This window comes from Lissotriton vulgaris, chromosome 5 (genome assembly GCF_964263255.1).
Source record: "Lissotriton vulgaris chromosome 5, aLisVul1.2, whole genome shotgun sequence".
NCBI lineage: Eukaryota > Metazoa > Chordata > Amphibia > Caudata > Salamandridae > Lissotriton > Lissotriton vulgaris.
In genome coordinates, this window is record NC_141693.1 from 1310273781 (window position 1) to 1310301715 (window position 27935).

A 27935-nucleotide genomic window follows, 5' to 3' on the forward strand; every position below is an offset into this window, starting at 1 on the left:
TGTGGGCGGGAGGGGTTGACAAGAAATTTTCAGCACCGGGTACCACTTGACCTTGCTACCCCACTGTTTCTGAGGCCCCAGGCAATGCATGTTTTGGGGGCTTCGGATTGGAACAAGTTTGAATTTTAATACCTTTTATATGATAAAAACAAAAGGGCATGATGCCAAATTATATTACCCTTAAACTTTCCCACAAAAACAGCTGAAATATATCTTGCCCACGTCATACTAATCCTTACATTGCCTTGAATAGACAGAGAGAGACAGAGGGAAAGGCAGGAAGTAAAAGGTTCTGATCATAAATAAATAAAATTGAGACGAGTGATATCAACAGAGAATGATCACTTTACAAAAGGGGGGCTTTAGAAAGTGGGAGCCAAGTTCAATTGCCCACTTTGCCCATGTCTCAAAAGGCCTGTGGAAACGAGCCATAAACTCTATTTCTCATTCTCTCGGAGAGGAATGTGCCCCCTGCAACTCACACCCGGGAGAGGAGGCCTTTCCTTAGTCCTCCTTCTTGGGCTGCAGCGACCTTGCAGGTGTGTCCTGGAGGGATGCAGTGTGCAGCTCCCTCTCCTCAGGGTGGAATCCTTCCTCGCAGAGGGGTGGTGCTCCCGGGGATTCCTCCTCTGGTGGGAGGAGCCTGCCTTGGCAGTCATGTTTTCACCTCCTGCTCCCTCACAATCATTAGGCAGAGCCCGGGACCTGATTCGCTGGCTAAAAATGCTTCTCTAATCTGCGAGCTGATCTTTACCCCCTCCTCCTCCGCCGCCTCCTTCTCCTCCCCATCTGCTGTGACCTTCTCCGGCTCAGAGAGGAGGCAGGCTTCGGTGCCCGGGCAGCAGCTGGGTACGGCGGCGGCTGCAGGTGGCTCTGCTGGGCACACGGTGCTTCCACCTGGGAGCTTGGACCGTCGGTGTCCGCACCTGCGCCCCTGGGGACCCCGCATGGTGACGCCAGCAGGTGCCTCCGCGTCTCCAAGGTATGTTGTCTTGATGCTGGGCACCAGCCGGGCCCGGGGGTGTCCAGGGCACCCGGCTTCCATCCCAGGTACGCGCCGCGCCCCTCCACCCTGGGGCTCGGCAGCGCCCCCTGCCGGATCGGCTCAGGGGTGCTGGCTCCCTCTCACATTGGTGCATCCTCCCCAGTGACAGCCCTGCTCATTAGTAGTCAGGGCTCCTGGCAATCACCCAGGGTGTGTTGCCATCAGCTGGGCGTGCGATGCCAGCCTGGTGCATCTCGTGCGCCTGCCCCCTCCCAAGTCCCTTTGACGTCATTTGTAGTCAATGCTAACCACGCGGAGACCGACCGCATCCACCATTATTTCTCGCTCAGTATATGCATGTATGTTATGGCATGCCGTTTCAAGTTTTTCTTATGTGATGTTTCGCTGTAAGAGCATGCACTCGAATTAAGAGGTATTTGCAAGAGTTTCACCTCAAGCTCCAAAGATTCAAATTCTCACTTGTGAATGATATATTGTGCTCCCCGGAAGAGCTGTACTGGCGTCTGTACTAGAATACTGGTCTTGAAGTCCTGGTGCTCAGCCGCAGCCATTCTAAGAGCAGTGTGATGCCTCACCGTGGACACCAGAGCTGTGGTAAAAATGCCTCCCTGGAAAAACAGTACTGGGTCCTCAGTGCAACCTATAGAATGATGTTTACTGTGCCCACTGGTAGAACAGCACTGGCACATCACTGGAAGCACCAGAGTAGTGGCACTGGCATCACTGGGGAGACAGTGCGGTTCGCTCATTGAGCGTTCTGTAAGAACAGGAGAGTACAGTAGTAGCGTCTCGGTGTGACGACCAGGGGCGGCTGGTGACATTTGACAGTGGTGGGGCGTAAGCTAATTTGCATATTGCTGCCTAACTGGCGATTGCTACTGCGGTCACAACATTTGTTGACGTTTGTAATGAGCCACTGAGTCATAATGGAGTACAGAACTGCATTATTTACAAATAAAGTATTGCATTATGTAATTTGTAATAAGCTAAAGAACTGTAGTGTTTGTAATGAGGCACAGGGATGTGACATTTTAATGAGGTACAAAGCGTCATATTTGTAATGAGGAATTTTTATTGTGAGGCACAGTATATGTAATGCGGCACAGAGCCACTATATTTGAAACAAAAGAAGATACATCACTAGTCTAAATGCGGGCAGAAGGGCAGTAAAACGAGTCCCAGAAGGGCACCAAAACTAGTGTAAATGATGGCAGAAGGGCAGCAAAACGAGTCTCAGAAGGGCAGAAGGACAGCAAAACGAGTCTCAGAAGGGCTGCAAAACGAGTGTAAATGATCCAGAAAAACACATAAAAAGGGGGTTATGTACCAGGGCTATGTATTGACCAGCCAATCCTGGCGCTGTATGCAGCGCCAGGATTGGCTGGGGGGGCACCATGACTCCTCGCCCAGTCGCCCTGTGCAACCCTGGGGGCTGCGGCCCGCCCCCTGGTCCTCTCTCTAAGGGGGAATTCACAGGAAAACGATCTGCGCATGCGCGGGCATGTTTGTGCCCAAAAATACACTTGCGCAGCTGCAGCAGGCCCATCCCCCCCCCCTCCCACCTCCCCCTGCGCACTCCGGGAAAGTCGGGTGTCTCCCGGTTTCCCGGCCGGCAGGTAGCGCGTTTTTTTTAAATATCTGTATTTGGCTTTTAGTGACGACGCGGTGGGTCCATGGGGCTTAGTGGGGCTACACCCCTACGCCCCAATGGACCCACCGTGCCTGGTATTCGAGGCTAACTGGTGGAACAGCAGCGCTGCCTCGATGAGAGCGCAGGGAGAGCCAGGACTTTAACTAGGAAGGAAAAAACTGTGTGTGTGGGGGGGAGGGGTTCCTCAAAGGTGTGTGGTCGATGTAATTCAGGGCGTGGCTTATAAAAACATCTAAACGCAAACCCTTAGAATAGTGCACCCCTGACTGGTATTTTGCTGTTTCTATCATTGCATTCAGATATATAATATCGCAAGTAACATTACACCTTCAAGCCAGGACTGTTGGCGTTGTCAATGGTTGTTAGTTGTATAAGATAAATAAACTATGGCGTTGTTGTATAGAATATTGAAAATGCCTCAGTTTTGAAATGATGTGACATCAAAGGCAGTGAAGGGTAGTGTTGATGCAGAGTTACCGTTTTTTTCACCCTGAGGGTGAGGGCAAACATGAACAGCTCGATAGGCAGCCGTCTCAGCACCTGCTTCTTAGAACGGCCGATGCTGAGCACCAGCAGGACCCGGCCCGCTTAAAGCCCAGGGTACAGTGGTGCTGCTGCCTCGTTGAGAGTACCGACAGACCATTTCTAATCCTCATTGAAACGCATCTCACTGGAACGCCACTGGTGGGAACACTTGGAAGGAGTACTGTTGAGTGGATGAGAGAAGTGAGCGCGAGCAGTGCAGCGCCTACTCCGCACCGTGGCAGGAGTGCGCCAGGGCACTACAAAGGTGGGAAAAGAGAAACTATTCTGTGTAATAAAATGCTGGGCGTTCGAACTCAAAGGTTGTTTTCACGACAAGCGAGTGTATCTGTGGTCTGCAGCCGTGCACCGCCTGACGTAGGCTGTTGACTCCCTGACGTTGCACTTTGCAGCCTTGTGATTCGACTGTGCCGGGGGGGGGGGGGGGGGGGGGGGGACTGGACCCCAAAGCAATGTGCACACCCAAGGGCCACATAAATGCACAACTAGCAATCCTTGCAAGTGCAACTCGATTTTGTGATTCACTAAATGTATATGTTCTCTTGCAAAATTAATCACCCTGTAAAATTACACCAGGCTCATGTCAGTTCACGCAGAAGTAAATCAGCTGACAGGGGCCAGTTGTTCACTAGGTTATGGACAGGGCCACTCGAACTGACCGGCTGGGGAGGACCAAATAATGCGTCTGGCTTGACTAAATTATACGGCAACAAAAAGCAAATTATGCAGCAAAAGTGCCATATTTTGTGATGGTATCACGTCACTAATATGTCCTTCTTTTTTTACTCATGATAACACTGCCAGGGCACAGATTGCAACTCATTGGTACCTGTTAAGCACACCAAATAAACATCTTTTATTTAGCGCCAAGACACCCTTCTGGGTGAACGTGCGCTTTACAAATACACATGTTAAATGCTGCAATAAGCAACTGAAAGACTTATTGACTAGTCAATTTCTGTGAAGGTTTTTCATTACCCTGGATCACATGACACCGAATTTTAAGTCACTTTTTATCCGTTTGAGCTAGAAACACAATTTTTGGTAAAATCTACAGATTATGTAGCAGATGAATTGTGTGGCAAATGCGGCAAATCCATCATTATGCAAAAAAGGCAGCTGCTGCAAAATTGCAAAATTCCAGTGGCTCTTGTTATGGGGTTGAATCCATGAACATGGTTGGGGAATTATTCAAAGGGTACAAGTAAATAAGTTTTCATGATGGGAAAGAGAAGAATACCCCTAAAATGGGAAGGGGTGTAGGCGTAGAAGGTTTTCCTTGATGAAACATGTTTATACCGTGGAGGAAATAAACTTAGCAAGTGAAAAAGCAGGTACGTACTGTATTTACCCAATTTAAATATATAAACCTGCTACATTTCTGAAGGCACACATGTTCACCCAAGGTATTACTCCTGGAAAGCAAGCACTGGGATTCTGGGCCTATCATAAGAACGGTGGCTTGCACTGAATGTACAGGTAACCACGTGGGAGCACGTCTTACTTTCTTTGTGAATTGGGCCTCGGAGCTGAGGCCTGAAGAGGTGGGGCAGGCAGTCTAGAGTAACTTATGTCATTTCTTCAGAGAAAGAGTGACACCGCTGGAACCCGCTGTCCTGATAGATGTGCGGGGGAGGGCCCATGCCTGAGCTCCTGACATACATGCCAACATTTCAGAACAGGAAAGTGGGAGATAAAACGAAAATATTCAGGAGAATGTATTTCTCCTATTGACTTATATCGAAGGATAGACGAATTCAGGTGGGAGCCCACCAAAATCTAGGGGAACATGCATCATTTCGAATCTGCCTCTTTGCAACCGCAATTTCTGCATTTGGGATGCATCAGCCCAAATGCAAAAATCGCTATTTAGATAATCACAAAATTTGCAATTACTTACATTGTGATTGTACTTAGGGAATCACAAATTGCAATTCCCTAAATGCAGAGCAGCAAAAAAAATTTAAATTGTGATTTCGCTTTTAAGAAATGCAAATTACCATCAACTTAAAGTTGATGGTAATTTGCGAAAACTTTGAAAAATGCACAAAAGTGAATTTTTTAAAGTTCTATGTTGCACACAAACATGCCCTTGGGACATGTGTGTGTTTAATATGCTTTTTAATTGCACTCTCAGTTGTGCTTCAGGGTGTCCTTTTGGCACCCTTGCGTCCCTGAAATTGCATGCGCAATTTGCGAGTACCTATTTGGTACTGTAAGAAGGATGTGTCAGTACTTTACCACACAGGTACTGAATGATGTTTTAGAACCAAACAGATACCATATGAAGATTTAGACAGTATTGCACAGGGACTGAATGAAGTATGTGAGCTCTGCACAAGTACTGAGTAAAGGATGTGTCAGTACTGCCCAGGCACTGTATGAAGAATGTTTAAGTATCGAACAGTTAATAAATGAACAATGTGTCAGTACCGCACAGGTACTAAATGAAGGCTGTGTCAGTACTGCACACGTACCACATTAAGAATGTCTCACTATTGCACAGGTACCGTATGAAAAATGTGCCAGTACTGCACAGGTACCATATGAACAATGTGTCAGTATTGCAAGGGTAGCAAATGAAGGATGTGTCAGTATTGCACGGGCACATAATGACGTGTCAGTACTGCACAGGTACCACATGAAGAATCTGTCAGTATTGCACCGGTACCGAATGAAGGAACTGTCAGTACTGCACAGGTACCATATGAACAATATGTCAGTATTGCACGGGTAGCAAATGAAGGCAGTGTCAGTATCGCACAGGTACCGAATGAAGGAAGTGTCAGAACTGCACAGGTACCCAATGAAGGAAGTGTCAGTACTGCACAGGTACAGAATGACGTGTCAGTATTGCACAGGCACTGAATGAAGGATGTATCAGTACTGCACATGTACAGAATGATGTGTCAGTACTGCACAGGTACCACAAGAAGAATCTGTCAGTATCGCACAGGTACCGAATGAAAGAAGTGTCAGTCCTGCACAGGTACCATATGAAAAATGTGTCAGTATTGCACGGGTAGCGAATGAAGGATGTGTAAGCATCGTACAAGTCCCGAATGAAGGAAGTGTCAGTACTGCACAGGTACAGAATGAAGGACGCATCAGCACTGCACAGGTACCATATGAACAATGTGTCAGTATTGCACGGGCAGCGAATGTAGGATGTGTCAGAATAGCACGGGTACAAAATGAAGGATGTTTCAGTACTGCACAGTTACCATGTGATCCATGTGTCAGTATTTCATGGGTAGTGAATTAAGGTAGTGTCAGTACTACACAGGTACAGAATGAAGGATGTATCAGTACTGCACAGGTACCATATGAACAATGTGTCAGTATTGCACGGGTAGCGAATGAAGGATGTGTCAGTATCGCAAAGGTACTAAATGAAGGAAGTGTCAGTACTGCACAGGTACCGAATGAAGGAAGTATCAGTACTGTGCAGGTATCGTATGAACAATGTGTCAGTATTGTACGGATAGCGAATGAAGGACGTGTCAGTATTGCATGGGTACCAAATGAAGGATGTGTCAGTACTGCACAGTTACCATATGAACAACGTGTCAGTACTGCACATGTACTGTTTGAAAAATGTCTCAGTATCACACAGATACCGAATGAAGGTAGTCTCAGTACTGCACAGGTACCATATGAACAATATGTCAGTATTGCATGGGTATTGAATTAAGGACGTGTCAATATTGTACGGATACCAAATGAAGCATGTGTCAGTACTGCACTTGTACCGTATGAACAATGTGTCAGTATTGCCCGGGTAGCGAATGAAGGATGTGTCAGTACTGCACAGGTACTGAATAAAGGTTGTGTGAGTACTGCACATACCTTATATATTTATGTCCATGAACACTTGTTTGATCTGGGGGTCCTCCTCTGCTTTCATTTTCATAAGCTTATAAGTCGCTATTTAATTCTGCATATATTATAGAAGCAAGTGTATTTATCAGCAAGAGATGATCAAATATTGTTATTGCAAGAATTAACTGGAGTGCACCCGCATGGCACAAAAGCACGATTGTTTATAATATTTTGGGCAAGTATATATATTGCAGTCTTTCATAGTACAAGTGTGCACTAAGCAGAGAATAATGAAGTGTATGACGAATGTGTGTCACAGGAAACAACTGAATCGAGTCAGTAGGAGTCCACGTTGTGACCAAAAGCTGCTACTCTATGCAGTAGCGACTCGCATAGGTAAGAGTGCTGGGCATGGCGGGGTGGGAGTGATGGAGTAAAATTAAATAAATAAATAAAACCACTTACCTGGCGATGCGGCGAGCTCAAGGTAAGTGGTTTTATTCATTCATTTATTTATTTCATTTTATTTATCCCGTCGTCTGTCGACTTCCACCACCCCCACGTTGTCCCCGCCCCGCTTCCCCCCCCCGCTCTTACATGTGCAGGCGCTATTGACTCTATGGTTTCATTAATGCCACAGCAGCAGGTCTGTAGTGTCGTCGGTATCCTTTTCTAATCCTTCTGTCTTAGTAGTTTTGCCTACTTTGGGACCCAGCCGTATCACCTCAAGTACTGACCAAAGCATTTCATTTTTTACATGTCCAGGTTAATCTGTAAGTGTGCTATTTTCAATCTCGTACCATATCCTAGAGAGCAACTGAATATTTGTGTTCTTATTCCTTGCTTCGTTATACCAAAATACAGATGTATACATGGGGATTTGATTAGCAATGTGGTTACTAAACAGAATTGTTTTACATTTGCATATTTGGTTGTGGTGAACTGGCAGGCAAAGGGCACTTTTTAGGTTTCGCCTGGCGAACAGCTGCGCAAGCAGCGTTTCGCGCAGGCGAAAACTTTTGTTTACCAGTATGGACAAAAGTCCTGCCTCTCTGTTCCATTGGCTAGCTCCATAAATGGAGGCTAGCCATTGGAAGAGAGAGGCGTCCGTCATTCTGCGAGGCGACTCGTGGGCGTTCCTGAGATTTTTTCTCATCCAGCCCCTTTATTGCCGTCATTGCGGCGGTGGGCGGTTCCTATTTTTTTGGGGGGGGAAGGTTTGTTTTGGTCATTGCAAGCTGACTGCCGCCGGAAGAAGTCCATGTGAGTGCTTTTTCTTGCCTTTCTTGCCGTTCCCGCCCCCCCTCCCGCTGTCCGTGCCTTTCCCGCCCCCCCTCCCACTGTCCGTGCCTTACCTGCCCCCCTCCCGCTGTCTGTTCCGCCCCTCCTCCCGCTGTCCGTGCCTTTCCCGCCCCCCTCCCGCTGTCCGTGTGCCCATTAACCCACCTGCCTCCCGCTGTCTGTGTTTCTCCCGCCCCCCTTCCGCTGTCCGTGTTTCTTGACCCTGCCTCGCGACGAAAGGGCTGGCGGCTTTAAGGCGCCAACCGCTGAGTGGCTCTCCTAACTCACCACCCACCCAAGACCTGCTTGCACCTACTCGCCAACATATGAAAGTTACAGGTCTGTGTATCCTCATAGCTCCTCCTGGTGTAGCGCCTCGGCGCTAGAGCCTCGCCCTGGGCGCTCAGAAAAGCCGCCGCTCTGACACCGACCCTGCTTCCTACCCCAAAGAGCCTGCTCTGTCATTCACTTACCTCTGCCAGTCCTGCCAGGCCCTGGGGGGTCCTATTCACGTTCTGCGCTGTGAAGAGGCCGCCAAGAAGTTTAAGCGCTATATGAAAGCACCCTCCACCCCTGAAACACACCTGCTGCCCCGTGAGAGCCTTGCCCAGTTGTACGATTCTGCCAGGACGCCCAGTGCCAGTCTCTCCCCTCTGCGCCTTTCTTCCTCCTCTCTGCCTCCTCTTCCTCCACCCACTGTCTGTGTACTCCCTCTCCCCACCCCTCCCCCCACACCACACTGCCTCCCCTTCTCCCCCAGCAGGGGGCCTGGGGCTGGGTGGGGTGCAGTTGTAAGGTGCTTCTTACATTATCTAACATTTTGCTGCGTCTAGTTATTGTCAGAAGTCTCCAAACTCAAGGTTACAAAGAGGACTCCTGTCACCAAGGCCGACATCAGGGGGTTTGGTTTAACCACCCAGTGCATGCTGGGATCTGTAGTCCTGGTGCACTGGGGTTGATCCATTTCTGCTGTCACCCCTGAAAGCTCTGGTTTGTGAGAGTGAAGCCCAGGGGGCAGCATTGCTACCGTGGGTCCAGGGGGCCCCTGGAGTCCTTGCAGACTGGAGGAGGCCCCTGCCTCTCTGGGCCCTGAGAGGAAGGCCTGTTTGATTCGTGGCCCCCTTCCTCTCGTGTAGCTCCCCCTCCCCCATACCCTCACTCTTTTCTCCTTTCCTCCTTTTGCTTTGCGACCCCTCTCCCTTCTCCCTCTCCCATCCCTCCCTCCACTCCATCTTCTGCTCTCTCCCTCCCTCCCCCCCTCCCCTCCCCTCACACCTTCCTCCCCAGTGAAGGTCACTCGGCCGGGCCTCGAGCAGGTGACGTCACTCCTACCCTGCTTGAGGAGCATCTTAAATGTGCGCCCCCCGCTCCTTATGGGGGGGGGGGGTGTAAAATGTGCATTTCCCGCATTTAGCCAGCAGACAGCCGAGCGGGCGGAGCGCCTCATCCGGGCGTCGAGGCGCCTTCTAGGAAAGTCTGACCGTGCTATCCAAGAGCCAGCCAGAAAGCGCCCACTCCGACTGTACATGGGCCTCGCAGCGCTTTCTGCGGTCCGAGTGAGCATCCAACGTGGGCACAAGAGATCCCAACGGGCCGGAGCCTGATGCAACCGGGGAGGTCTGCTACAGGTAGGGTGATGCTGTGTTACAGGGAGTGATGCTGTGTTACAGGGAGTGATGCTGTGCTACCTGTATTGTGATGCTGTGTTACAGGTAGCGTGATGCTTTGTTACGTTGAGTGTGATGCTGTGTTACGTGGAGTGTGATGCTGTGTTACAGGGAGTGTGACGCTGTGTTACAGGGAGTGTGATGCTGTGTTACAGGGAGTGTGATGCTGTATTACAGGGAGTGTGATGCCGAGGAGGTTGCGCCTCTGTGCGTGCAATCCGATGTAGTGGGCAAGCCGACTGGGACCACAGTAATAGGACACTCCAGGCCAGGTGCACTGGAGAGAGGCACAGCCCCTAGCTTGCAGAGAGATGACACACTGCCGAGGGTGTACGCAGGAAGAGAGGCATTTTGGGGTGGGCTATCCATCAAGGACACGCTATTTCGAGCATGGTCACATTGATCCGTTTGAGTTCCCATTAGGGCTTGTTGCTGGGCACCACTTCTAGTAAAATACTTTTCCAGCTATCTTCAATGAGCTTTGATCTAGGCAGATGACTTGTAGTTTGAATTATCTCGGTGGTTTACAATGTTTAGTAAAACCGTGGCTGTGTGTATGTGGCTGGCTCTGTGTGTGTGTGTGCGGCTGGCTCTGGGTGTGTGTGTGGCTGGCTCTGTGTGTATGTGGCTGGCTCTGTGTGTGTGTGTGGCTGGCTCTGTGTGTGTGTGCGGCTGGCTCTGTGTGTGTGTGAGCGGCTGGCTCTGTGTGTGTGTTTGCGGCTGGCTGTGTGTGTGTGTGTGCTGCTGGCTCTGTGTGTGTGTGTGCGGCTGGCTCTGTGTGTGTGTGTGCGCGGCTGGCTCTGTGTGTGTGTGTGTGCGCGGCTGGCTGTGTGTGTGTGCGCGGCTGGCTGTGTGTGTGTGCGTGGCTGGCTGTGTGTGTGTGCGTGGCTGGCTGTGTGTGTGTGTGCGGCTGGCTGTGTGTGCGGCTGGCTCTGTGTGTGCGGCTGGCTCTGTGTGTGTGTGTGCGCGGCTGGCTCTGTGTGTGTGTGTGCGCGGCTGGCTCTTTGTGAGTGTGTGCGCGGCTGGCTCTGTGTGTGTGTGTGTGCGCGGCTGGCTGTGTGTGTGCGGGTGGCTGTGTGTGTGTGCGCGGCTGGTTGTGTGTGTGCGCGGCTGGCTGTGTGTGCGTGTGCGGCTGGCTGTGTGTGTGTGCGCGGCTGGCTGTGTGTGTGTGTGTGTGCGGCTGGCTGTGTGTGCGGCTGACTCTGTGTGTGCGGCTGGCTCTGTGTATGTGTGTGTGTGTGGCTCTGTGTGTATGTGTGGGTGCAAATGCAATAGGTCTCACATTTGCGAGAGATTAAGCTAATGGCAATGTAAATGACAATGCCATTTATTTATCTGTTTTCAAAACCAACACATAAATACAAATGTTGTCATTTACAATGCCAATAGCTCTAACTTTTCCAAAGGCGAAACCATTGCATTGTAAATGCTTGTCTTAGGGAGAGATGTTCATGTAATAGCTATGTTGGCTGCAAATGATTTTGAGTCTGTGTTTTTGCAGACCGCTTTTTCCATCTATGTTTTCACACTCAACTGTATCCCAGGCTTGTGTAACTGATACATTTTTTTTTTACTCTCTGTATATCCCTCTATGATCCTAATAGCCCAACTCAGATATTCATATCACATTCGAATGCAATTATAAATAAATCTACTTACTGACTCGGCTATGCAGCGAGTGCAAAGTAAGTGGTTTTTTTTTTTAATTTTGCTTTTCCTATCCCGTTGACTGCCCATTTCCCCCCACCCACCCTGCCCACCCCCGCCCCTCTCCGCCCCACAGATGTTACCTGCGCCGGCCACACCTGCAAAGTTCTCTGAATTATGCACATGGGATGCAGGAGTGAGGACCCAAGATGTTTGTCGAAGCTGCCCACGCTTGGTGCCATTGAGAATGTTAGGTGAAATGATGACTTGACAATCTGTCCAACAGCATTGACTCTATCCTGGCTTGTACCCCTGAGGCAGAGAGCTACACCATTAGTCAGTGACGGCTGCCTCTATATGGGGATGGGGGCAAGAAGGGGAGGCATGATATAAAAAAAAAAAAAAAAACGTATCTTCTTCGCCTATGCTGCTGCTGTACGTCTTCCCCGTAGTCCTCGCAGAGCACCGGAAGCATCCAGTCTCCTGGACTCTACCAGCCAATCACGATGCTGCAAGAGTAACGTCGTGATTGGTCTGAGCAGCCGAAAACGGCCGCTGAGGCAGTCACTGGTATGCTGGGCATGTTCTCCTCTGGGCTGTGCAACACAGCCCAGTGGTGAACATGCCATGTGCGCATGACTGTTTGGACGGCCCAAGAGGGTAAACCACTCCTGCTCCATCTGACGTGGGGGAGCCCAGCTGGAGTCGGAGTTCCGCTTAGAAAAATAAAGTGATATTACCGTTTTGTTATTCTCATTTTATTTCTATATTGCACTGCTCAACAAGCAGTGGGGCGACACTCCTCTGCCTTATCTGAGGAGCTGCCACTGCCATAGCCCACGTTGCGCTACTTCTTTAATGTCTCATCTCTGGGAGGCCTTCAGTCTTCTGGAACATGGCAGAAGTACAGCACCTTCCTTTGACCAGTTGGCTAGTTATTGTGCTTTACAAATGGTGTCTGTGGTTGGACTAAACTGCACTTCAAAAAAGAAGTGTAAGGCACTGTTAAATGGAGCAGAAGAGTGTATAAGTGAGGTTGACAGTAAACGTGTGCTACACAGGCCGCACTCTCGCTACAAGTTTGGTGCAAACACTGTGAGCCCAAAGGCCACACTCAGTAGAACTGGCAGATGGTCTGGAGCTCCCCACAGTTTGATCCAGAGAATACTGTATAGGAATGATGTACACACTAAGTAAAAATACATACATTTCTATTCATGAGGAGTGTCCATCACCACAGGGGATTGGAGAACAGAGGCAGCGAGTTGGCAAGTTCTTCTCCACGTTTCCTATTTCTGTGCTCTTTGTTTATAATCCATTCCACCAGCCCGGTGAGACCACTGGGCTTCCATGCAAGTAATTTAAAAAGGAAACAAGAGAGTGCGGTGAGCGCCCGCTGCAGGGATGGGTGCATAACATGTCAGCAGAAACCATGGGCAGGTTCATTTAGTCTTTGGAGGTAGGTGCAATGAGGAGTACTGCACTTAATTAGTACATTACAGTAAATCCTTGGTCTTCCCTGGTGTTAAATGTAGCCCCTGGTAGGCAGGGTCGACTGGCCTACCTCGAGCAGCCTGGGGCCGGATGCCCTTCGACCAGCCCTGTACATAGTGAACATGAGCTGTGCAGAGGCTCCTGTAGGGGGCAGCATTTGTTCACAAGGTGGCTGGTGGAAGGGGTTCTGCAAAACAAAAGGCCGTTTTAGTAACACGTTTATAGCTTAAGACTCAGAGATGCTATTGAGGAGGATTGTGCCAGGGCCCGGCGGTGGCATGTCAGCCCTGAGCCTGCAGAGGGCCAGCCCAAAGGCGGTAATGGGAGCACCAGGTTGAGTAGGCAGTGATCTTTCCTCTTCCCCTCCCCCCATTAGACCCACAGACTGAACGATGCGCGTGAGATGTCAAGAGTGGTGCTGATGAAAGTGCAGAACGGGAAACGGTGTCTACGGCAGCCGCGGCCGCAGCCCTCAGAGGATGTAGAAGCGAGGGCTTCTGGGACATTAGTGGAGGACCCACATATTGAATGAACCGGAGGGTATTTGTGTCAGGCCACGTGCACAGCAGGTGGAGGGGCCTCTTGCTGCAGCCACAGTAGGAGCACACGACTGGGAAACGAGGAGGCGAGTTACAGTGAAATAAATGCAGCGAGTTGTGACCAGAAAAACGTGTTTACCTAAAGCGACTCTCGACAGCAGAACCATAATAAATACACGCATTTGACTGATGAAAACCCGAAATTGATGAACTGGAGTTATCTGGTCGCGCTATGTGAGGCGCTACATACATTGTAAATTGGGGCGTGATCGTTGTGACACATAGCGCTGAACTAAATCGTCCAGCTGTAACTTTGATTTCTCCGAGGTTGTTGTAATTGTAATTGCATTTATATAGGGCTTACTACCACTGACGAGGTGTCAAATCTCTTTTCGGCGAGTAGCACGCTACTCCGGAACCCAAAAAGGATTAGTGGTATAGAGAAATATGAAAGTTATTTATTGAATTTCTTTTTTTAGAGTTTTATATAGCGCGAACTAGAGCTGAGACATCGGGCATCAGAGCGCTTCACATGAGCACCAGTTTAGTTGCAGAAGGACACATTCATTTTAGATGGGCATGGGGAGATTAAGTGATTTGCCCAGAATCACAGGATGTTGAGCGTTGTTGTGGAGACTCAACCCTGGTTCCCCAGCTTCGAGGTCGACCGCTCTAGCCGTAACGCTACATCCTCTTAAGCGGTGGATATGTGAATCTGTTATTTGGGTTATAAAGGATAGTGGAGGGATAGAAGATTATACGCATTTAACAGTATAGACAGGGTATAAAGCAAATTGTACCACGTTATGCAGTTTGTCCCAACATTTTAATTCAGGCCCCATGGCTGTCAAGTTTGATACCTATCAGCAAATCAAAACGGAGAGAGAGGACTAGATAAGCCAGTCCGAATCCCCAATTTAATATGTAAATATCAAAAAAGGACTAGCTTGGTTGTGTTTTACCAGTGGAGACTCAGTACGTATGACGGCAAACCATTTGGTTTGGTTGTTAAGCCCTCACCCACCGACCTAGTCGGTGGCATGCTTCATCATCGGGCCCACCACAGTAACGCCAAATGCGTCCCGGGTGTGCTTCGACTCCAGATTACTGAGGAGCTGGTATACTTCTCTGAGTGTGCTGTGAGGGGGTGTATAAGAAAGTGATTTAAAAGCTATGCTGTAGGTCCCAGTGCCCGAGGGTATACAGAACTTTAATAGCTGGGCCCACGCTAGCGTATAAAAAGGCAAGCGGACGCGATGGAGCGGGTTATGAACTCCCGCGTCCTATGTGGTCGACATGTTTCAGCCAGGCCTTTTCTTTATAAAACTGGCTTTCCTCAGGACCAATGAGAGTGTGGGTGAAAAAAATTAATATTAAGTGAAGTGTTTAAAAATGTGTCGCACACGCTAAGGTGCTATACGTGTGTGGAGGGGGGTTCCCTCCGCTTTACTGTACACAAAACATAAAGGACGAAGACAGACGTACATGGTAGAGTCAGGTAAGAATTAATTACCAAAAACACAACGTCCTGCCGGCAAGTTAAAGGTGAGTGAACGACCTCTATCGGCGGGAGTATAACGTGGCCATGAAAATGTATGGCGGCAGTGAAAATAAAGGGCGTTTTCTAAGCGAAGTGAAAAGTGGTGGACTAAACAGCGGAAGATAGTCAATGGGTGAGAATGGGTAACAATGTTTCCTCACACATGCTATTTGCTGTTAAAGCCTCAAAGGTCACCAGGCAGGGAAGAGCGGACCCTAAAAAGTTTATAGGGAGGCAGGAGTTAGAACCTGTTGGGAGAGAAGGTAGCTTACCTACTCCGACGTGAAGGATGGATCTCAGTACTTACGAGATTACCGGCCTCCGTGCTCCATGAACCTGTAGTCCTGCTGCGGTGTCCCGAGTGAGTTGAGATCAAGAGCACTCTGGTATTTATACTCGTTCAGAAAGGGCGGTACCTGCAGAGGGGTGGAGCAAGGGGTGTAGCTGCGCATATTGAGAGAACAGTGTCAAGTGCTCATGGGCTACGCATGCGCAGAAGTGTATGATTGTTTGTTAAGAAAGAGTAGCATAGTACAGAGGGACAGGGCCACGAGTCCAGACGGAAACAGGACTCAGCAATTCAGTGAATTCCATGGTATGGAATCGTTAAGTCCAAACAAGTGGGTGGAAAGGCGGTAAATCCACCGTTGTTCCTTGGTGTGAAGGGTTCTTTCATCGCAGTTGTCAAATTTCTCGATGACAGTCCACGTGAAGTCGTTAGGGGTATGGTTGTGTGACAGAAAATGTTCTGTCAGTTTACTGATATTTTTGCCGCACCTCATGGTGCTCCTGTGTTCGGTCATCCTTGTCCTTACTTTTCTGGTCGTCATCCCGACGTATCTTAGGCCACAATGACATGTTATTAAGTATACCAGGTTAGCAGAATTGCAATTGGTGAACTGCCGTTGCGTCCATATTTTGCCATCTTCGAGATTGAGGGTTTTCGATGAAGTGGTCAAATGGCGGACACTGCAGTTGTTGCAGGGTTGGTGTCCAGTCAATTTGGGCAGCCCCCATGCATTGAGGATAGTGTTGTCTGGGGGACGTTGGATTTTTCTTGGTCTTGTCGAGACCAACTGGTCCCTGAGGTTTTTAGCCCTTTTGAAGGCAAAGCGAGGGAGGTCCCACTTTCTGGTACCAGAGTTGATTATTTTCCAGTTCTTCCTGATGATACTGGACACCTGATTAGAGGCTGTGTTGTAAGTTGTAACGCAGGTCATCACAGGAGGTTCCATTGGTTTCGGTATGGTTTCCAGGAGTGCATCCCTGTTCAAATTGCGTGCTCGTTTACAGGTTTTAGAGATAATTCTAGTGGGATACCCACGGTCTTCCAGTTTGTGGACCAAGGCTCCCGACTGTAATTTGTAGTCCTGGATGTTACTGCAATTGCGCCTGATTCTTAAAAACTGGCCAAACGGGAGGTTTTCTCTGAGAGGCCTAGGGTGGAAGCTGTCAAAGCGTAGTAAGGAATTACGCGAGGTGGGTTTATAGTAGGTGGTGGTACTTAAACCATTGTTCTTTGCTGTGATATTGAGGTCCAGAAAAGCCAATTCAGTGTGACTGCTCGTGCATGTGAAGCGCAGGTAAGCATCCCGATCGTTAATCCACGTCAGGAACTGCTTCATATGGGAGGGCAACGAAGACACCCTGAAGCAGTTCCTGACGTGGATTAACGATCGGGATGCTTACCTGCGCTTCACATGCACGAGCAGTCACACTGAATTGGCTTTTCTGGACCTCAATATCACAGCAAAGAACAATGGTTTAAGTACCACCACCTACTATAAACCCACCTCGCGTAATTCCTTACTACGCTTTGACAGCTTCCACCCTAGGCCTCTCAGAGAAAACCTCCCGTTTGGCCAGTTTTTAAGAATCAGGCGCAATTGCAGTAACATCCAGGACTACAAATTACAGTCGGGAGCCTTGGTCCACAAACTGGAAGACCGTGGGTATCCCACTAGAATTATCTCTAAAACCTGTAAACGAGCACGCAATTTGAACAGGGATGCACTCCTGGAAACCATACCGAAACCAATGGAACCTCCTGTGATGACCTGCGTTACAACTTACAACACAGCCTCTAATCAGGTGTCCAGTATCATCAGGAAGAACTGGAAAATAATCAACTCTGGTACCAGAAAGTGGGACCTCCCTCGCTTTGCCTTCAAAAGGGCTAAAAACCTCAGGGACCAGTTGGTCTCGACAAGACCAAGAAAAATCCAACGTCCCCCAGACAACACTATCCTCAATGCATGGGGGCTGCCCAAATTGACTGGACACCAACCCTGCAACAACTGCAGTGTCTGCTATTTGACCACTTCATCGAAAACCCTCAATCTCGAAGATGGCAAAATATGGACGCAACGGCAGTTCACCAATTGCAATTCTGCTAACCTGGTATACTTAATAACATGTCATTGTGGCCTAAGATACGTCGGGATGACGACCAGAAAAGTAAGGACAAGGATGACCGAACACAGGAGCACCATGAGGTGCGGCAAAAATATCAGTAAACTGACAGAACATTTTCTGTCACACAACCATACCCCTAACGACTTCACGTGGACTGTCATCGAGAAATTTGACAACTGCGATGAAAGAACCCTTCACACCAAGGAACAACGGTGGATTTACCGCCTTTCCACCCACTTGTTTGGACTTAACGATTCCATACCATGGAATTCACTGAATTGCTGAGTCCTGTTTCCGTCTGGACTCGTGGCCCTGTCCCTCTGTACTATGCTACTCTTTCTTAACAAACAATCATACACTTCTGCGCATGCGTAGCCCATGAGCACTTGACACTGTTCTCTCAACATGCGCAGCTACACCCCTTGCTCCACCCCTTGCTCCACCCCTCTGCAGGTACCGCCCTTTCTGAACGAGTATAAATACCAGAGTGCTCTTGATCTCAACTCACTCGGGACACCGCAGCAGGACTACAGGTTCATGGAGCACGGAGGCCGGTAATCTCGTAAGTACTGAGATCCATCCTTCACGTCGGAGTAGGTAAGCTACCTTCTCTCCCAACAGGTTCTAACTCCTGCCTCCCTATAAACTTTTTAGGGTCCGCTCTTCCCTGCCTGGTGACCTTTGAGGCTTTAACAGCAAATAGCATGTGTGAGGAAACATTGTTACCCATTCTCACCCATTGACTATCTTCCGCTGTTTAGTCCACCACTTTTCACTTCGCTTAGAAAACGCCCTTTATTTTCACTGCCGCCATACATTTTCATGGCCACGTTATACTCCCGCCGATAGAGGTCGTTCACTCACCTTTAACTTGCCGGCAGGACGTTGTGTTTTTGGTAATTAATTCTTACCTGACTCTACCATGTACGTCTGTCTTCGTCCTTTATGTTTTGTGTACAGTAAAGCGGAGGGAACCCCCCTCCACACACGTATAGCACCTTAGCGTGTGCGACACATTTTTAAACACTTCACTTAATATTAATTTTTTTCACCCACACTCTCATTGGTCCTGAGGAAAGCCAGTTTTATAAAGAAAAGGCCTGGCTGAAACATGTCGACCACATAGGACGCGGGAGTTCATAACCCGCTCCATCGCGTCCGCTTGCCTTTTTATACGCTAGCGTGGGCCCAGCTATTAAAGTTCTGTATACCCTCGGGCACTGGGACCTACAGCATAGCTTTTAAATCACTTTCTTATACACCCCCTCACAGCACACTCAGAGAAGTATACCAGCTCCTCAGTAATCTGGAGTCGAAGCACACCCGGGACGCATTTGGCGTTACTGTGGTGGGCCCGATGATGAAGCATGCCACCGACTAGGTCGGTGGGTGAGGGCTTAACAACCAAACCAAATGGTTTGCCGTCATACGTACTGAGTCTCCACTGGTAAAACACAACCAAGCTAGTCCTTTTTTGATATTTACAAGTTTGATACCTAGCCACAAGCAGCGTTGAAGTTTTTAAAGAAAAGTTTGGCAACTGTGACCTTGAGTACTATTAGGGCGGGGTCAGCTTGTGTTGGGGCGCAGCCAGGTGTGGCAAAAAAACCGAAATATACTGTAACTGTTTTGCTGGCCTTTGATTCGTGAGTAAATATGTATAAAACGTAATGCATAAAGCTTCAATGAAAGCTAAATGCACCTTCCATTTTTCTGTGGGAAAAGCGTTTTTTTAGTAGGATAGTTCGATTGAGTAGTGTGATCAATTGAAATGTCTGTTAGTAGAACCGAATGGTCACTGATTTGAATCCTGGTCCGTGCACTGGAGAAATAATGACGTGTATTTATAGTGCTAAAAAGGTCCAAGTCTGTGATATTAAGCCCTGCAATTATGCAAATCATTACTTTGAAAAATGTATTACACACAGTATAAAGAAAGGTTATACACGGTATAAGTAGGCTGTTGCAAAAATATTGTGTTAAAATGTTTATAGTGTTTTCAAAACTTGTGTTTTTAATAAGTTGACTGTACCTAGCGAACGCCATTAAAAGGCCAAATTCCATATTCTATCAATTAAAGCATATGCTGACTGCCAAGCAGCCTTTAGATCTGCTGATTAACCAATTGCACATTTACATTTCTTGCAAGAGCAGGGACCCTGGAGAGAAGGCTTGCTTGTTCAGTTGCATTTCCCATCTGTCACTTCACAATAGAAGAGACCCTTCTTCCCTCCTTTCAATCTGTGGGAGCTCAACCATTCAGGGGAGGTTGTTTTTAATAAAAAAGTATGTGAATTGTTTTGATCAAATGAATACATCTTGGGTTTGTCGTTCTGCCATTCCCCTGTCCACTTCAACCTATCTTGATAAGACCTCATGGCACAACAAACCTGTTGAGTATATATATATAATCTTTATTGCTAGATTAATTAAAATCATTGCAAGCACATCTTGCAACTCCAAGAAAAACACATTTACATGACAAGCAAAACATCTTCTCATCACGTAATAATAAAAAAAACTGTCCCATAAATACAATTTAAAAACCTATCAATAAACCCAAATGTAACCACCATACATCCTTAATTACAGGATACTATTGCACATTTTACATTTTAAAGTGACGGCGTGCATTGCATACTATTTCCAAATACATGACGGAAAAATATTCTAACAAATAACCATTCATTTCCACTATGAAACACTACACATGTTATATTTAAAAGTACTAATAGTAATGTGCAGAAGTGACTAAAGCGGAGAAGTTTCTATTATACATTTCTTGCACAAATTACCTTTCAAAGTGCTAATGTGCAACAATTGCAACGACCATCATATCAAAACAATAAAAGTGCATTAATTGACTGTGATGGTAACCCAGCTATTCTTTAATTTCTAATTCACTCCCTCTCAACAAAAGTTATTAGGTGATAACATTTATGAGCCAATTAAAACTGTTAGTCACCAAAGCCATTCAAATAGTGGAGATCTGTCTTATTGTATTAAACATTTTTCAACTGCCATTATACATTTTACCAGTTGACATAATAATGGAACTGATTCACCAGACAATAACATGATTAAGGCCTGTCGAGCAGATCTCAGGCCACTCATCAAAAAGTACGGTCTCAAAACTAAATGTCTAAGATTTATCAGCTTGGGGCATACACATACTATATGTACTAGAGTTTCCTGTGGCCATCCACAAAATCTAAAGTTAGAATCTGGCCACTGCTTGATCCAAGATTTAGTGCCCTCCTTTGTTGGGTTTATTCCTATATGCAGCCTTAAAAATTTTATTTTAAACTTTGCAGATAAGAAAACATTCAGATACGCTGAACACACAGGTATTGGTATGAATTAATCACACACCATGCATAATTTTTCTCCATTAATGCATTTTTATACAATTTAAACGATTCAGCTTTGATATGCTTTTTAAAAATTAACTTATGATTGGGCATTTTCAAATTTTGCAGTGCACTTTGCAGGCTGATATCTTGTAGGGAAGTTAAAATATAAGATCTCCTTTTAGCCGCATAGACAGACTGGTCTATTTCTTGCCAACAAATATTCCCTAAAGATGACAGGGCTGAAGTTGACAATGCGACCATATATTTTATAAAAGCTCCCTTTGTTACCAGACTCTGTCTCTTGAGACTAAAGTCCAATCTTATTGCTGCTTGACACACTGACCTGGCAATCCAAAAAGTTGCTTTGAAGACATTGACAATCAATAGGCCCAGCACCTTCACATCTTTCCCTCTAGTAACGGGGGAACCCTAAATGAGGGTTGGTCGTAACTCGGCTTTGGTTACTTTAAGAATAAACTCATATGATTGACAGTTTAGTGTTTTTTTTAAACATTTAAAAGCATGAATCAAGGTCGCAGCCTTGGCCCTTAAATCCTTAAAATGAAATTTAAAAGACACACAATTGTCAACCATCACCCCTAAGTATCTATACGCTTTAACAATATCAATTGTACCTGCTCTGGCCTTCCAGGGATTAAACTTCTGTTTAACTACACCAATTTTCATCACTTTGTTAGGTCTCGCCTGAGCCACCGCATATGGTGCACTGTGAGACATTTAGTAACCAGCTTTTTAAAGTGCTACCAAAGACTTTTGCCAGCCTCCAGCGTACGGTTACGCGCGTGTGAATGTGCACAGGCCATCTGGCTTTTGTAATGGCTCATTAAGCCTTACAATGCTCCTCTACCCCCTCTGTCTCTCTGCTCTCACTACCCTCTCCCTTATCCCACTCACTCTTCATCGTCTTCATTTTCCTATCAGGCGCCATCTGTCTTAACTTTATGGCTTTCCTATGCCATGTGCACCACTCGCAGGCACCCTACACCCTACCCCCTCCCTCTTCGTCAGCTCCATTTTCCTATAAGGCACCATCTGTCTTTCCTTTATGGCTTTTCTATGCCGCGCGCACCACTCACAGGCACCCTTACAGTGCGCGATATTACTTTCACGCGCAGCCAATGCTTGTTCTATTTGCTAGCTTAATTCAGGTCTTTTGAGGGGTTCTTTGGCTTTCAATTTCACAAGGCAAGTCAACTAATATGATTCTGCAATAAACCTTTGCCAGAAATGTAGTGCATATGGTCGAGCAGGCTTTGCTGTCTCGAAAATAGTGGGAACCTTTCAACTCCTTTTTAAATGTGTTGTCCGTTTGTGACAGGAACTGGTTGCTTCATACCCCACTGGTTTACAAACATTCTTGGTAGTGTGGTCTTCTGTTTGTCCAAATTTAGCTTACTTAACGATGACCTCATTAAGAGGTAAACTCGTCTAATAAGCTTAGTGAAACTAAGGAGACTGGTGTTGGGTGATGTCATGGATCCTTTCGCTCCCTCGCTACGCTACGTGAAACTAGTGACATAGGATAAATAGGTTTCTCCATCACTTCTTACCTCCTGATGATGACCCTGTAAATCCCTTTAGGGACTCCTTTTGGAACCGTCAACACCTACTAGTGTGAAGTCTTTTTTTACAAAACAAACTTGTCTTCAAAGAACATATGGTCTACAAATTTGTTGAAATAACTACAGTATGCTCAACCAAAAATGTCAGATGAGTTGATATCTGTCTAGCATCTTTATTTTGTACTTGATCACGCAGTCGATCTTTTAGGCTTTTTTTCTCAGGAGCCCCTCATGATCACTCTTACCGTTAAGCACCCAAAAAAGTTTATATATATATATATATATTTTTTTTTACCAATGTCTCCCGTTGCAGTTAATATTTTTCTATTCATAATATATAGCAGTTATAATAGGGTCTCATCTTATAACACTGCTTTGTACATTAAGATGTTTTTTTTAGATTATTTTATTACTTAGTGGCTTCTCTCCTTTGGCAGAAATGTCAAACTTGTTATCTGAATTGGCAATGCATTGCTGGAATGACTCAAGAAACAAGCATCGGCATAGTCAATAAGTCTCGCTTTTGGGACCTTATTAGTATTTAGTTATGCAGCATAATATCCTTGGTGCAACAACACCAACTGTTGCATGGCTAAACACTTATAGGGTTCCAAATGTGAGACCTATTGGCTATGCCAATGCTTGTTTTATTAACATTCAGTTCAAGGCCATTCTGTTGTGTATAGTCATCAAAGTCAGTAATAAGTCTTTGTAGGCCGATAGGAGTATGACTCACAAGAATTGTGTCCTCGGCATACAGGACGTAACAAATTTGCACCCCCCCCCCCCCTCCCCATCCTAGGAACATGCCCATTAACAACATCCAAATGCTGAGAAAGATTTGATAAGAATAAATTAAATAATCAGGGGGCAAGCACACAACCCTGCTTTAGGCCATTTTATGTTCTAATCTTCCTTGATAAGGAATTGCCCTCTCCCCAGCTTAACTTGAATCCAAGTGTCAGTATACAGAAGAATAATAGCTTTCAACAATTTCTTTGATATGCCCCAATCTGACAGTTTTTTCCATAACAGGTTTCGTGGCACAGAGTCGAAGGCTGCCTTTAGGTCCATAGAAGCAATATATACATTTTGTTTATTCGTGATAAGACCTCATGGTACAGGAACAACACACCTGTTAATTGACCACACGCCATTATGGTGCCTTTCACCCATTTTTTCTGCCGCTGTCACAAAGCATTCTGGATCTCTTAGTTTCATTTTACCCACTATAATTATGGGCCTACAAGTTCAAAAATGCCAGTGCTGATGCCTGAAAGCCAGGACTGAATTACAACATTGCAGTGACATCTATGGAGCAATCAATAACACCATAAGAAGAGAACATGCATTAGAAAAGTCAATTGTTCTTCTTGCATTTTGCATCTTGGCTAACACCTTTCTAAAAATCCCACTGCAGTGAAAGAAAAGAAAACAAAAAAAGTTGCTACTAATAGGTCATACAGATAGGTCCGTTTTGAGAAGAGACCTTAAAACAGGTTGGAGTAATACCCAAGAAAATCTCATACCTTCTAAGTCTATCACAGTGCCACAATATGACATCCCACTGGTGGCAGTGCAGAGGAGTATGGTGGAGGAAGGCAGTGATGAGTGCAAACACAGAAGGGTTTTCCATCCATTTTTAGGTTTTTCTCGTACAGTACTTGAGCTGTGCTTGAGATATCTATTGTTTTTAATATACATTTAAAATGACCTCACATCTAGCCTCACCTCTCTTTCCTGGCTTTTAATTTGTTCCTGTGCGTGCCACTAACCTTTCCTCCATTTCTATTGACTGTAGCTTATTTTCATGCATTTACCAATGCTTTTTCTCATCTGCTTTTCTTTTCAGTTTACCACCTCCAAAATACTGTTAACATCCGCTTTGCTGGAACTATATTTTTATAAAGTTTTGCCTTTTACTCTTACAGCATATTTATATTACAATTTATCGTCCTGAGAGATTAAGTGATTTGCATAGAATCACAGGATATTGCGCAGTGCCGCCGAGACTCGGAGCGGAATCCCCAGCTCTCAAGTCAGCAGCTCTAGCTGCTGCGCCAGATTCTCTCCTCTGCCAAGCTATCTGTCAGGGAGCTCTTTCCTTCCATCGGAAGAGGATTCATGAAAGCAGCTCTTTATTCATTACATAGGCGAAACGGATGCATTACCAATGCTTGTTTTATCTGTATAAAGCCTGTCAGTGTTCACCACACAGTAAGAACTTACTGCATCCTCTGGTGCGGAGCCAGGGTCAATCAACCACTATGCATTCCAAAATAGACACAGAGGAGCACATTGTTAATACTCCAGCTTAGGGCTCTAGAGACAGCCCAAGATTTTGTTTTTCAAATTAAGTGTGATTCTCCTGCTAATTTTTGCTGACATAATAGCTTCAAATTTGGATTACAAGAGTAGGAGTGCAGCTCTGAAGTAACTAGGGTCAATAAAGTGAAAGCATAATGTCTGTGCAATGCCAGATGAACTCCTAAAGCACAAATGGCTGGTTTTACATTTCCATGTTTCCAAGGTTCATTAGTAACTAGCTGCTCCAGGAAACAAGACTACAAGTTCTAGAAAGTGGAGAGACCTGGTCTGGAGCAACAAGTTACACATGGACTTTGGAAACTTGGTAGGGCTGCTCAAGTATCACTAAGCCACTGGACCTCAACGTCCCTCTGCTCAAGAGCTGATGCACAACTCTCTGCTACCCCAAGCTCTCTAACAGGAAATGTTATGTTATGCTATATGTATTTATATCGCGCGCAGCTACTCAGGAATGTCTCAATGCGGTACCTTGCAAGAGAGTGGGAGTCAGACAGAGGAGTTTATACAAAGAGCAGTGCTTTCAGCCGTTTCCTGAACAGTTTAGCATCTTGGATACAGCGCAGTTCCAAAGTGAGTGCGTTCCAAGCCACAGCAGCCTTATAGGCCAAAGAGCTGCAGCCCATTCTCACCCGGCAGAAACATGGAATCACCGCGAGGAACTGTGCCATAGAATTCAGGTTTCTTGTGGGCACGTAGAATTTAAAACACTTCCTGAGATAGCCAGGGCCGGACTGATACAGGACTGTATGCACCATGGTATGGGCTTTAAATCTCACTCTTTCCGCAACCGGCAGCCAGTGGCGATCACGCTGATGTTGTCGTATGCTTGATCTTCGAGGGATATTCAGTAAAACCCTGGCTGCGGCATTCAGGATAGACTGAAGTTTTTTCAACTGGTACCCAGGAACGCCAACATAAAGAGCGTTCACGTAATCAATGCGCAACAGTATTATGGCGTGGGTCACCATCTCTTTGGCAGGCTGTGGTAGAAGTGGCAGAAACTTTCTAAGTGATCGTAGGGCACCAAAACATTGTCCTGCTATTTTTTCTTATCTGAGTGGTAAACCTGAGATCCTCATTAAACCAAATCCCCAGCTTTTTTACAGTTTGGCCCTCTGAATTGGGTAAAGGATATTCGGCCGGCCTGAGGGATTCTTTGAACTGAGAAGGAAAGGTACCGTACAAGAGGATTTCAGACTAATCCTCGTTGCACTTAAGCTCCGCAGCATGAAGCCATTTGAAAACGTCCGACAAGCAAGCTCTGGCCTGAACCGGAGAAGAGTCCTCTTTACTCCAAGTGAAGAGGATTGTAGGCGATGATCTTGGCCCCCATCTCCTCTGCCAGATAAATCAGAGGAGTCATATATTTAATAAAAAGGAGAGGGTTCAGAGTGGAGCCCTGAGGGACTCCGGTGGACAGAGCTTGTGGCGTAGAGGCGAACGGGGGCATCCAAACTTGCTGAGAGCGTTGGGCCAAAAATGAGCCAGGGCCTGTATGGGTAATGGAGACACACAGGCCCATAGAAAGCGATTTGAAGTCTTTTAGGAGCACTGGCTCAGCCAGTGAGTTCTGCATCCACACACTTCTGCCTTTGCTACAGTGGGGCGGGGTCTTGCCCCTGTTCTCAGAAGTAACTACTCTTCTGAAATTCCAGAAGAACCTACAAATTGCAGCCAATGAGTCCTTGTGAGTGCCCTTTAGCTTTGGTGTCAACTATAGATTCAGAGTGGATGGGTTGCCAGATTCTCTGAATAACCCCTGATATTTAATTTATGGTATGTGTATTTGTAAAGTGCACTGTCCCCAATGAGGATATCATAAGCAGGCGAGTGTGCCTAGCCTGGCTAGGGTAGGTTGGTTAATTGAAAAGCCACGTCTTCAGCTTCTTGGAGAATTCAAGGAAAGAAGAGGAGGCTCTGATGTGGAGTGAGAGGTCATTCCACGCTTTAGTAGGGATGGAATAGAATAATCACCCTCCTTATCTGGTTCTGTGCATGCATGGGATGTGTGTGAGCAGGAGTCCTGTGGAGCAAAGGTATCTGGGTGGTTGGTGGAAGGAGATGCAACTGTTCAGGTAGGTGAGGCCTAAGTTGTGTAGAACCTTGAATGAGTGTGTGAGGAGTTTGAATTGATCATATTTGTGTTTCGAGAGCCAGGCAGCCAGTGGAACTCCATGAGGTGTGGTGTGAAATGAGTGCTGTGTGGGAGGGTAAGGATGAGTCTGACTGCCAAGTTCTGGATGGTTTGCAGTCTTCTGAGGTTTGGTTTGCTGTATAGGGTGTTTTCGTATTTCAATTTGCTGGTGGCTAATTAGTTCCATTTAGAGTATATCTTAAGCAGACATTCTGAAAATCTGGCATGGATCTGATTCTAGGTGGGGCACCCTTGCCCTCAGATATGCACAACAGTGGCTTCCTTCCTATGTTTCATCTAAACATGGATGGGGTCCATTGCATGCCCTTGTGCTGCTTTGGCTTAGGACTCTGACCCTTATTTCAAGGTATCATCTCTGGCAGATTTACCTGAAAGGCTCGCCCTGTGATATCTCTCCCTGGATATCAGTGTACTTCTGAAATGAAACGGCAAAGAATGTGTACCTTCTGAGTGCGTGTGCTACAGGACGACCAGATGTCCTGAATTTAGCCGGACAGTCCTGTTCTTTCAAGAATTGTCCCGGCACATTTTTAAATATTAAATACATGTCCTAGTTTTTGAGAGAGGGTTGAATGAGCACGCACAGTTTCACAGTGCTGTGCAGGCTCATGTGTACACCGATCCTCTCATCGAGAGACACATAGTATTCTTTGTGAATGTCTCCTGCTGTCATTCACACAGCACAGCTGGAGTTAATGAGGGGGGAACCAGTGTCTACAAAACCAATCACCCAAGGCAGGGATCACACGCCTGCCCTTGAAGTAAAGCATGGGGGAGTGAGTCTTTCAATGACATGCAAGAAAGTGTAGTGTATGGTTGTCCCTTTTTTTGTTCTGGAAATCTTGCCACCCTATTGTGCTGTAGTCCTGTCTCAGTCACATGTTACACAGTAGCCTTGGAAATATCTTCTA

General features: G+C 46.6%; 1 protein-coding gene across 1 annotated transcript in view; it reads left to right on the forward strand.

The window, feature by feature from the left end:
• Positions 1–791: 791 nt before the first annotated feature.
• PACSIN1 (protein kinase C and casein kinase substrate in neurons 1) overlaps positions 792–27935 on the forward strand; it is a 416659-nt gene continuing 389515 nt past the window's right edge. Inside the window, exon 1 of the mRNA XM_086923202.1 lies at positions 792–982. The gene's annotated coding sequence lies outside the window, so the exon portion shown is untranslated. The remainder of the gene's footprint in view (positions 983–27935) is intronic.